This window comes from Apis florea, unplaced genomic scaffold (assembly GCF_048593485.1).
Source record: "Apis florea isolate Af1SG1 unplaced genomic scaffold, ASM4859348v1 contig_3375_pilon, whole genome shotgun sequence".
Classification (NCBI taxonomy): domain Eukaryota; kingdom Metazoa; phylum Arthropoda; class Insecta; order Hymenoptera; family Apidae; genus Apis; species Apis florea.
In genome coordinates, this window is record NW_028256748.1 from 385,002 (window position 1) to 397,711 (window position 12,710).

General features: G+C 33.0%; 1 protein-coding gene across 1 annotated transcript in view; it reads left to right on the plus strand.

The window, feature by feature from the left end:
- The first annotated feature begins 10,740 nt into the window (after positions 1-10,740).
- LOC100865006 (uncharacterized) overlaps positions 10,741-12,710 on the plus strand; it is a 153,079-nt gene continuing 151,109 nt past the window's right edge. The window contains 1 exon segment of the mRNA XM_086912321.1: positions 10,741-10,883. The gene's annotated coding sequence lies outside the window, so the exon portion shown is untranslated.

Below are 12,710 nucleotides of genomic sequence, written 5' to 3' on the forward strand. Positions count from 1 at the left end.
ATAATTATTTTATTGCAAACAACGCTATGTTCGATAAAAGATGTTTATTTGATACAAATGTGTCTATTAATTTCCGAGTGCAAAAAGGGTTGAAGTGTATGTCAATGGATTATTTCTAATGATTTTTCAAGTAATCGCTCAAATATATTTTCAATATATTTTTAATAACTCTCTTCTAGTTACGATTTGTTCAATCAATCATGAAAATCAGAGTCGATTGTCTTGTAGATAGGGCAAAGTGACACGATTCGAGATTACTATCCGTGAAAATGTCAAACACGATTAGAGGTATCCGATGTAAACACGAGCCAAGAATTCCCTTGGAGCGGTAAATGATGCGGCAAACCCCAAAATCGACTGATTTTAGTTGGCTTCGTGCTAACCCGACCAATTACCAACATTTCGACCCTTAATGATGCGGTTTTATTCGTATTCGCAAGCACACGTCGAACTCCGTTAATTGCAAGACAAGTGATCTTCCTCTCTTTCTCTCCCCTCGAGACATCTTCCTTATTGTACACTCCATCTCTATTGACTTTCATCACGCTATATAGAAAGCTACTCATCGTACTCATCTCAAACAGCTTTTATAATTGCAAGTAGAGACAACTTGGACTTTGTTCAAGAAATGTTATTATCAAACTTTTACTTAAGAGTGCTTTCAACACAATTTCTATTCTATTCTAAAAAGTGTTTTCGAAAATATCTAGTAAAATATCTTATTCCGTATTTCTAAGCCCGAATTACCGAATTATTAGTACAAATCTTAATCACTCTCGGATTGAAACACGTCCAAAATTTTATTTCTAAAAATACCACATAAGCCATATATACGATGATTCAAAAATTCTAAATATCTGCACAATCTTTTCTCTCTTTCACATTTTTTAATACAAAATCTCGACCTGAAAGCGAGATTATCCTTAAAAAAAAAAAAACAAACGTAATTCGCGAGGCAGCAGTTTTGCGCGGTCACGTCCCTTCTCACCGGTCCCATATGAACCGAGTGAATCAATTCGTGGGCGCACGTTGCGCAAACAGCCATGGAATCGACAATAGGATAGAGTGGATCAATCATGGAGCAACCTGGGCAGAGAGAAAAACGAGAGAAAGAAGGAAAGAAAGAAAAATAGAAAAAGAAAACGCAAACTGGGAGAATTCGTAAACGAGCGTGTGGATATCGCGTGGATATCGATTGTTGGCGGGCCAGGACAATTAGCGGTGTCGGTCACAGGCAACGAGCAGCAATCGAATGGGAAGGCAGAAAGTTTCCAAAGATAGATAGACAACCCTCTCGCGTGTATACGCGCGCGTACACGCGTGCCTTGTCGTGTTTGGTTCATCAGCGTGATTGGTGTGCTTTCGAAACGAGTTCTCTTCGAATGGACAGTCCACCGTGGAATTTGCAATGTCGACGCGACCGCCATTCTCGTGTCGCGCGCAGTTACACCTCATCTTCGTGTAAATGCACGGGGGTGGCGAGGGTGTGTGCGTTTCGAGACTTCGATCGTGGCGTATTCGTGGCATTTTCCTCGTGATCCAGGATCGAGAAGGCTTTGGCAGGAGGGATTACCGGCGATCCGCTCGCACCTGCGAATATCGATAACTTCCCCGTGGCCTGGCCCGTGACGTTGATTCGTAGGAACGTTGCAAGGACGACGGACACGTTGGCCTGTGTATCGCCCCCCTTTCGAAATATCCATCGGCTCGAGGAGGTGAAATAATACAATTCAATCCCCTTTGGGATGGGGTTACCGCTTTGTTCGAGACGTGCTTTCGAGTTAGTAACTTGATCTGTTACCTTGTTAATTGAAAGACGTGTGTGGTATTCGGTTCTGGCAATTGCTATTGTTGAAAGATTAAATATTAGAGATATATTGAGTGAAGACAATATGCGAGTGAAAATTATTATTCCGGAATCTTTGCTTGGTTTTTTAATTTACTTTTATTCCCGCGGTGATATTTTTGATGAAGTATATAAAATAATTGGAAAAAGGACGAGAGATGAAACGAAATTTAAAATTGATATTTGATGGCAACATTTGTATTGATCGTATATAAGAAAGGAAAGTCAGATTTTTTCATTTTCTTCATAACATACATTCTTTCTCTATTTCTTAAGTTTAAACTTTGGATTTGTTGTCATTTCTAATATTCTAAATAATTATTATATATTTCCTATTGATTCTAATCGATCTATATTCATAAAATGGCATACTTTGATTCACATATTTCCCGATCCAATTAAAAAGTAAACTGAACTTTCAAAATGGCGTACAACGAATATGACGAAACAAAAAGTTTCCGTGCATAGGAAAGTAACGATGATTCATAGCTTCATATAGGACAAGGTTTGCTGAATCACAGGTAATACTCGAGCTAGTCAATCGGTTTTCAAACTCTACGTGATGGTGAGATGAAAGTTGGCTCTCAGCTTCGGTGGACCGCAACGCGATAAAACGTGCACATCGTTGAAAATGGAGTATCGGTTCACCACGTGTTAAAACGCGTCACCATCATGGATGGTTTATACATCGTTTCCGACCGGATCAACTCGTGAGGCGGAATTTCACTGCATGATTATACTTACGAGGTGAAAGACAATTGCATAGCCTTCACGCGTGACGCTATCTGTGTCGTGCTAAGTGTGGACGTATATAAGCCGATCAGAAATTATAACCCGCCAAGCTGTGTCGCCCAAGCTGTGTTCCAATGATATCTGCATATCTGGAAATTCCAATTTGAAAATTCAAAGAAGAAACTTTTCAGAAGATGTGGCTTTGAATGATGTGGTTCTTTGGATATTTTGATAAAAGGGATATTTAAGATATCGATAGTTGAGAGATATTGATATTTTATAATGGTTTTTTTTTTTTTTAGATTTTGTTTTATAATGTTTACAGAGTGATAGTGAAGTAGCGAGGTTATAAATTACCGTATGAAGCAGAGACGTCGATTGATGGTACTCCTTTATCTTAGCTCAAATTTTTTAACTCGTTGTCTTGCTAGTCTCAACATTTATAATTTTTTTCTGTAGAGTTTTTATATACAAAAACTTTATCTTGTGATTAATATAAGTATAAACTTTGTTATTTTCTTAATTATAATTTTAAGAATTTTGTTAACGATAAAATTATAGCTAGAATAAATAGTATCGTGTAAAATTTTTTAACATGATTATGACTATATTTAGTTCAGAAAAAAGGAAAAATACATGTAGGAGTAAATACATGAACATCTTATGAACTCGTTATTATAAGAGTTGTAGAAAAGTCTGTTCCAAACATTATGTATCTTTCTCTTCTTTGAGAACACAACTTATATAAGCAGTATTCTCAAAAATTAGAACACATCTTGGTATTATTTCACGTATTCCATTATTTCAATCTTCATTCACTACTTCATGATTCACAAATTAAACAAATTTCATCAACACGTATAAAATGAAATGCAAAATTTCTACATACGATATTTCTACACGTTCAATTTCAAATAAAAACTATGTCAAACAACGATGTTACGAGCATATCGATCCATCTCCATCCCCCCTTGTTTCATTCATCCCCGAAATACCTGAAGGTCGGCCCAGAAGTCTAAGAAGAATCGAAGTTCTTGTTCTCTGGATTATTTCTCAAACATCGCCGCGAGTTGGTTACCGGCGGAAAAGTTAGGAGGACGCGATGTTTTCCCCTAGATTCTTCGAATCAAGCGAAACACTCGAGTTGTTCGAAACTTTTTGGCGCGATTCCACCGCTGGTTCTCCGTGTACACACGTTCCGTGGTGGAAAAGGGGATTGGAAGAGTGTATCGTTGCACGGAAGCTTCCCGGCAACGATCTTTCACTGCCGTTAAACGACAGCAATTTGTCGTGGACGTTAACTAGTACGGCCTATTTTCACGTCGAACGCCACCCTTTTTGCACGAGGTCTTCATAGAGTAACACATTATATCACGGATGATTTCTCGGTAAGAAATATACGGACCCGATACAAACGGTTTTCTGGAACTGTTTCTGGCACAATGGACCGTGAAATTGTTGGCAGCGCTCTTAATATCCCGCGTTATAAAGCGATGCCATTCGCGATATTTCATCCCCTGTTAAATTGCGACGAGCGCCGATACTCGCTACTCTATATCACTATGGGATGAATATGTTCTTCGTGATTGATTTTTCAACCGAAGAACACGAAGATGTTTTTCTTTGCATCTTGCTTAGAATACTTCTAGTTCATAGTTTGTTGCAATATAAGTTTTTTTATGCATTCGATATCCTTAATGTTTTAATTTTCTATTATATACTACTCAGTCTTTATTTCGAATATTCTACTATCCAAATTTCCCGATATTTCAATCACGATTGCTCTTTTGATATATTTATCAATATTCAATGTAAATTCTTTAGTATAGTAGAATTTTATTTATATGAATCTGGAGAGAAACAAATTGATAGATTATTTCACTAGATAGATTCATACAAGTTCATTAATTATTTTATCTAACTTATTTTTCAAAATATAACAACCTATTATATGTTTATTACGTTATAGTATATTTAATTGAGCATCGATGAAAATTTCAATCCGATGAATGGAGTTTAAATAAATGGAATTCTACTATATGTCATATTTCACATTGATCATCATCCTTGTTAAACGAGTCACGTTTCAAAGAACGAAAGCCAAACTAACATTTCCAATTGATATATATATATACACGTGTTTACGTTTAATTTACTCTGGAAACACAAATTATCGAACGATATATCCTAATGTGACGGCAATCTTTTGTCTCGATATCAATTTATTTTATTCGATGCAGGGGATTACGTACGATAAAATTAATACACACGCGCGTTAAACACGGTCGTGTATTTTTGTCAAACCGGGCAAACATGGGTCAAGTATAACGTCAATTATATTATCTGGCAATTTCATTGATTACACGTATACATTTCCCCTAATTATGCACTTTACCCGTCGGCGAGGAAACCGCATTGCAGTTACGCGTTGCGAAACGAATTGGTCATAACGCGTTTATGCCATGTACCGTTCACTTATTTCTCTTACAATTTATCCCCGTGTATATGGATGCATTTACATTGTGTTACGGGTAAATATCGAGAGCGTAATTGCGATAGAAGATTACGATAACAACGCTAACCGTTTCCGGGTATTACGTACTTTCGGCTAACATTTTCGAATTTATGACAACGTTGTTTATTACCATCGCGGAATATTTAACTCCACGGCAACAAACCACGGAATCGTTTATTAGCCGGTATAATTGGGGATCTTGGAGCAAGAGAGAAAGAGAGAGGATCAGATCCATTTGTAACAATGTAGGGAAATTAAAAAGATCATCTCTCGTAGAATTATGGCTTTGATTTAACTTTGAATGAATTGACGGTTTCTTTTGGAATTTTTAAAATTTGGATTTACTCTTGGCTTTTTTAAAAATGTCAAAAAAAAAAAAAAGAAAGAAAAATAGTTATTCTACGTTGACAGTGAAAAATTATTTTGCATTCGCGTTGCAGAAAACAGCAATGGCGGCAGATCAAAAAATCTGCAATAAATCGCTCATTTTTTATCCGATCTATGACGAAACATGCAAACGATACAGAACATTTTTTCTCGTATACTATAATAACTCAAAAAATGATTTAAAAAATAGATCTCTCGTTGCAATGTGCTCAATTTATTTCTTAGTAGTCGAGATATACGGTTCATTGAAAAATGGAGGTGTTTATAAAGAAAAACGTAAGATTCTCGGTTTATTTAAGATAAAAACTAATTAAACGAAGAATTCAATTAAAAGCTCGTATCTACATCGTATGAAATAAAAGACAAAGAGGAATTTAATTAAATTGTCATTCTCTAATTCTCTCTGCTCAGTTCTTTTCCATTCGTATAGAGGCAAATATTTCTCATTTTCATCGCGTGTAAATACATAAATAACGTATTTTCCCGTTGAAAATTTTCAACTTTCTCCGTTTGTCTGGAAAATTTTAATTTCGACTTGGTCTCCGAGTCGGTTGATTAACGACGTGCCAACTTTCCAAGGGATGCGCTCCCGAAGGGATACGTTTCCTACCACCGAGGAAATATGACTGCGGCTTGGAGAAGTTACGAGGGCATTATCAGGGCTAACCGAGATCAAACACTGACGCACGGCGATCACGGACGTTAGACGAGTACGTATTGCGAGAGGTTTCGCCCACGGCGCCGCTCGAGAGCCCACATAATTTTCCATGTATGTAGGTCAATCCCGATCACATCGACAATACCTCGATTCGAATAGGGGGAACCGAGCTCTAACTTATGTGCCAGTTACTGCGAAATTAATTCTTGCCTGTCGCGTTAATGACGGGATATAATGTAGGAAAAATGGGGAAATTTTATGTTGAAAAGTTGGGGATGATTTTTTATTCCGTTAACTTCCGATAATTTTTATTCGTGGAATTCAAAGGATAGAAGAAAGGATAAAAGAATCTTGCGTTTTTTTTACATAGAAGAATATTTTTCTTTATGGCATATTAATTTTAATAATCTCGTTTAAAATAATCTCTTCGGTTTCTCATTCTTTCCTATGGATTTTTTCAAAGATACGTAAATCAAATCGTGGTTGAATTTAATTTAAGAGTTGAATTCCAACATATGTGGAGATTATGTTAAATTAATTCTTGTCTTTCTTGTTAATGATAAGGGATGTGATATAAGAGAAGAAGTGAAAAATTTTATTTTTCTTCATTAATTTGAACTTTTTGAATTACTTTATCAATTTGAACTATTTGTCTGTTCGATTTTGAAATATTCTTTCGAGTGTTTTATTAATGTGAACTTGTTATTTTATTTGACTTGAATTATCGTTTCGAGTTTCTCGCGAAGTTAAGATTCTTCTAGTGAATTCAAAGAAATAGTAATCCTTAGATGTTTCTATTTTATATTTTCGTTCTTGCTGTTATTGCTTCTTTCAGTCCTATTTAATCATAATTCATTTTTCTACAGTTATACATGGTATTAATATATTCATATATACAAATGATCTCATTCTTTTTGTTTCTTCATAAACTTCAGTCGCTTATAATTTATAATAAATAAATCTCAATTAAAATTTTTACACAATAACTTTTACATTCGTATCCTAAACATATATCAACACATATCCCAAGTTCATATCTGATTTCCACGCTCAATTAACCCTCGTCCACGTATATTCAAATTCCACATGAACGAAAGCCACGGGTTATCTATCCATCATCTTGGCGATAAACTCCGTAATATATCCTCCGTAAATAATCCAAAACAGGGTCGATAATTTGCCTAGTTCCCATCGAAAATCAACGACCACTTTAATCCGCGGCCGGGTTATTGTTTCATTGTACGAGGATCGCGACACTGTTTCCGAATCGTAACAATCGGTGCACCCGCAGAGAGCTTTAAAATCCGATTTGGATTTATAACGGGGCACGGGGGTTAGACTCTCGCGATAACCCAACCACGGGGATGATGCGGGGACACGCGTGAACGTGAACTCGAATGCAACGCATTCGTGTATAGTTTACTTGGAAAGCACGCAGCTGTTTGATGTGGGTGGATTAACAGGGCGTTGCACACATGCGTTCCAGTTTCCAGAGGAGAGTATACGTGCAGGTATACCGAAAGGGATGGAGAAATCATCTTTTATTTTCGATTTGTCGATTAATTTGACAGTCGCCAATTTGAGTATTTACCATCGTCATCGGAACTGGTGTTGGATCGTTGTTGGAAGTTTGGTTGAATGTCAGTCTATTCCATTTTTTGAGAAGTTAGGTGTCAAAGGGTTGGAGGAAACATTCGACAATTGTTAGTTTAAATATTTATTATATCGGAGATAGGTTAATCGTATGTTGTTAGGAAGTTTGATTATTGATAGGCCACGATTAGAAGTGACTTATCGATCATGAACTACCCCTTTATTCACCTCAGAAGATCGGTCAATCGCATTCAATTATCCGCGACGTTGACGGATTGACCTAATTACGGGATCAAGATGCAACTGTCTGGTTATATTGTCACTATGTAATTCGTAGTGGATGATTTTGGGGATAATCCTTGCGCTTAGAGTGGATTGGGGATAATGGAATTGCTCTTTGACTATTTTGCTGTCTGTTATCAATCTATTGATAGTGAAGAGATGATCTCTTGATTGTTGAGATATATTGATAGATGAAATTGAACGGTAAACGATGTATTGAGCGAGATAATTGTATGAAACAGTCAATTTGTTCGAAAAAGATTTTTGAAAATATCGTCTTTATATTTAATCTTATTGCATAATATTGAAATTTTTCATTTCATATAGAGAAATTATTTATATTCGTTATTTTATCTCAAAATAATATAAATTAGAAAGAAATAAATATGTATTTGTGTTATTTCTTTTTAAAGTCTTAATTATTATTATTAATTTGAAACATTGTTGCATTGTTAAGAAAAATTTCCTCATTAATCAAAATTTTTATAAGAAAACATCGATGATTGATAAATTAAACTTTGCAAAATATTTTATTAAATCTACCTACGTGTATAAATCTTTTATTTTAATTATTGCTGTACTTGAATTATCTCTTTTATTGAAATGCATTTAAACACACCTTTATTAGAAATAATTTAGGTTAGTACGTACATTATTATAGAGTTATACATATATATCGATAATTACTCGTTCTGATTATTAATATTAACTGACACTAGAGATTGATTTATTGATTGCTCGATCATGCGATGGTATTTAATTAATTTAGCAATTGCTTAGGAAGGATTGTCTCGAATTCGATAAGACATTAGGTTAAACTACTGGTTAATGTAATCACGTGTTGCATAAAATCAATCAATGTATCGTTATATCCGCTTTGATCTTTTAAATAATAATAATGTTAGCACAACGAGCTTATCTATTTTTCATCATTTATGAAATTCAAATTATCTCTCCAATTTATTTTATCGTAAAATTTTACATTTTACATTTTACATTTTCGTTTTCAAATTTTTTAATTTCATATCGAAAATTTTTTACTCTACGTCATTCAATATAATTACTCTTTTAATTCTACCTGGTGAAATATTTTACCTTAATTAAAGACGCCTTTAATTTCAAAATTCATCCTTATTCTTCTCAACCTTTGTATTCATAATGACTAGAGACATCCTAATTTTCGTATAATTGGATTTCCGGTGATGCATCGTTTTCGTAATTTCTTGTTCACAACTTCTAAACTTATAATACCTCTTCATTAAATTTTAATTCGCAACAAATAGAAAACTGATTTATGAAATACGCCCCTTTTATCTCGAAATAGATAGAATTTTTTTTTATATTTTCGTCTAATATCCGAAACATTTTAATCAATCTTCGAGCTAATTGAAAGACAATTAACGAAAAAATTATATTATTTTGTTTGTACTGTATATGTTTAACGATGTAAAATAACCATGATCTCTGATTAATCTATGCATACTTCGAGCTTGGTATTCTTACGTCTCAATTTTTTATTGTACAATCATTTTTCAATCTTATACAATCATGTGTACATGTGCACATGATTGCATAAAATGCGATTAGATGCGATTAGATAGAAAGCTTTCATCAAAGAGGAGCTCTTTGATGTTCTTCTAGAGCTACTTATAATTATCTTTATTCATTTTTTGCAGTTGCATTAAAAAGATAATTTGATTAAAGATATGCTTGTTCATGTTTAAATGAAAAGTATTTACGTAAAGTCATTCCTTTTACTTTTTATCGTTTTTGTTCGTGGAAACGTGAAAAATCTCTCGAGTGAATAATATTTTATATGTAAGACGTTTAAAGTTTGTTATATATTTTGATATTTTGCATGATAAATTGATGAAACGTATAAATTCGAAAGCTGTTTAAATAATATATATATAATAATATATAATATTTTTTTATATCTCTCTCGATTTAATTTTTTAATGTAACATTCTTTTATCTCGATACATTGTTTTATGAAACAATATATAATCTTGGGAAAAATCATTATAATATTCGATAATTTTTATAATTTTTTTTTTTTAATTTTTTTAATTTTATTAAACAATACACATATAATTAATGGAAAAAATCTTCGATCAAAGATTATTAATAAATTCATAATTTAAATCCATAATTTTTTTTTATATCCGTCACAGATTTTTGAATTCGTTATTGTAATATTCTATTATTATTAAATATATATATATACATTTATAAAATATTAATTTCGTTTTAGTAAATGTTCGTTGTGTTTTTTTTATATTTGAATCAGATTTTTTAACCCTTTATTTTAATTAATATTTATAAAACATTTAGTGTACGATTTCATTAATGTTTATTATATATATAATTATATTTTTCAATTCTTTATAATATTCTACGATGCGGAACTGTGATCCGTTTCACATCATGTTTTAAACATCACGTTTTCAACACGTTAAAAAATATTTTTTAATAAAATCTTCTACTTACTCTTTTACTTCTTTTAATCTTTTTTCTTTCTTACAAACATTGTAACGAATCAAATCAATGAGATCACTGTGCTTATATATGTGAAACCGGAGAAATAATCCGCTTAATATTATTATAGAGTCGAAATTCGAAGAAATGTTATTGGAGTTCGAATTCAAAACATTATTATCGGCGTCGACTTTCGTACGTCGTAGTAGTTTTCTCGAGGACGTCGCGCGATACACACGCAATATACGAATCGTCTCGAATCGTTTGTGCGTAGAATTAATTCAGACTGCGTAATTTTTCAATTAATCGAAAGTACAGTGTAATAAAAAGTGTGTAGTGTCCGAAGTGGTCGTGTATTCGATGTTTGGGTGCATCTAGCGTCTAAATGAATTGTAAGTACATAGTATTTATTAATTTACGATAATTAAGAAATTATTATTTATATTACTTATTATATATATTACTCTCTTTAAAATATTATTTTATATTAGATTATTATTTTTCTTGTAATAATATAAAACAAGGCTTAATTATTTTAAATTATAATATCATATTATTACCAAATTATTGAGTGGAGATATAAAAGGATTATTTAAATATCGAGTTCTCTGTAATATAAAAATATAAAGTTGAATTTATTGAAATTTATAAATCCACAAACAATTTTTCATTCCATTAACAATGATTTTTATTCGCACGGTGAATTTCAAATAAAAGAATCTCATATTTTCATACCATTCTGACACTTTATCGAAAGAAAATATTTTATATTTGAAATTTATGTAGAATAATACGAGTTTTTAATACCATGATATATCAATTTTATTTAATAATTTCTTCGATTTAGCATACTTTCATTTAAAATTTATCGTACGGACAAATATTATTAAAAAAATTTGTAATAAATAAAATTTTATTGCTTTCATATTATATACAACAAGATATTTAAATAATCCTTTCGTATACAAAATAATTTTATACAAAGAAATTACATTACATAAATAATATATAACAAATAAGGTATTATCATTCGATATTAAGAATGCATCGAAAAATCAATCGCGATTAAATTCAACATAAGAATTCATTTTTATTCTTTTTTTCGTACTATCATGCATGAAACTTCACATCAAACAAATCTCGTTATTTTCATAAAATTTCTTCGACGATAGGGTTAATATTTTCAAAGTTTAGCATTTAAAATTTAATATCTCACATCACTGTCAACTACGAAATCAATTTATCCTCCACATTTCAACGCTAAAGAGAAAAATTCCCAAAACTCTCCTCAGCAACAATTCCATGAATCTACCCTCGAATTATTTAAATCATTCACCACTCCTCTATCGATATCCCATTGGTTTCCTCATCCAAAAATTCCTTTACCCCTTTAATCATCGTAGACGTTTGTTTTGAATTTTAATCGTTCCAAGATTACGACGTACGCGCAACCCGCGGAAGGAAGTTGAAGGCGGCGAACGGAAGTGGGATGGGCTCTCGGCTTCCGTGGCGCTGACGTGCAACAGGGAGCAGCCGCGTAACAAGTATTGTTCGTTCGTTCGCGAAACAATGGGCCGGGGTACTTCATTCATCCGCTTACAATTACACGAAATTAATGGAAACGAAAATCGGGATCGTGGTGCATGCAGCCGAGAAGGTGTGCTCGGTGAATGGAACGTCGTTGTTTCATTGTTTGAAACGCGCGAGGGGGGCGGCCCCTCTGATCTTGATTAATCGAAATGGCGCGACGAGTAATAGCGCGATTCTCTAGGTTATTCGCTGGTAATAGAGAAATAAAAGGGACTCGTCAAATATTTGACCGTGAATTGATTCTATTAATCGTTTACGCGAACGATTGGAAAGAAACGGATAAATGCATTCTTTTCGTTCGATTGGAATTTGGACATAATTGAAAATTGTCGAATCGAATCGAATAGCCGTGATTAATTTCTTGGCTCGGATTATATTTTTAGATTCAGGTGTTGCTTAATAATGCAATAATGCACGATATATGTATTATTCGCGTGAAATTTCATTATATTATAAAATTGTATTCTTCGATCAATCGGAAATTATATTATATTATATAATTGATCTTTTTGAGAAAAAATAAAAAAAAAAAGTAGACATTTCTTCGATTACTTTCTTGAATCTCTTATTTTCGGACTTAAGGGATTAATAATTGCATGATTATACTATGTCTTTTTTCTGTTACATTA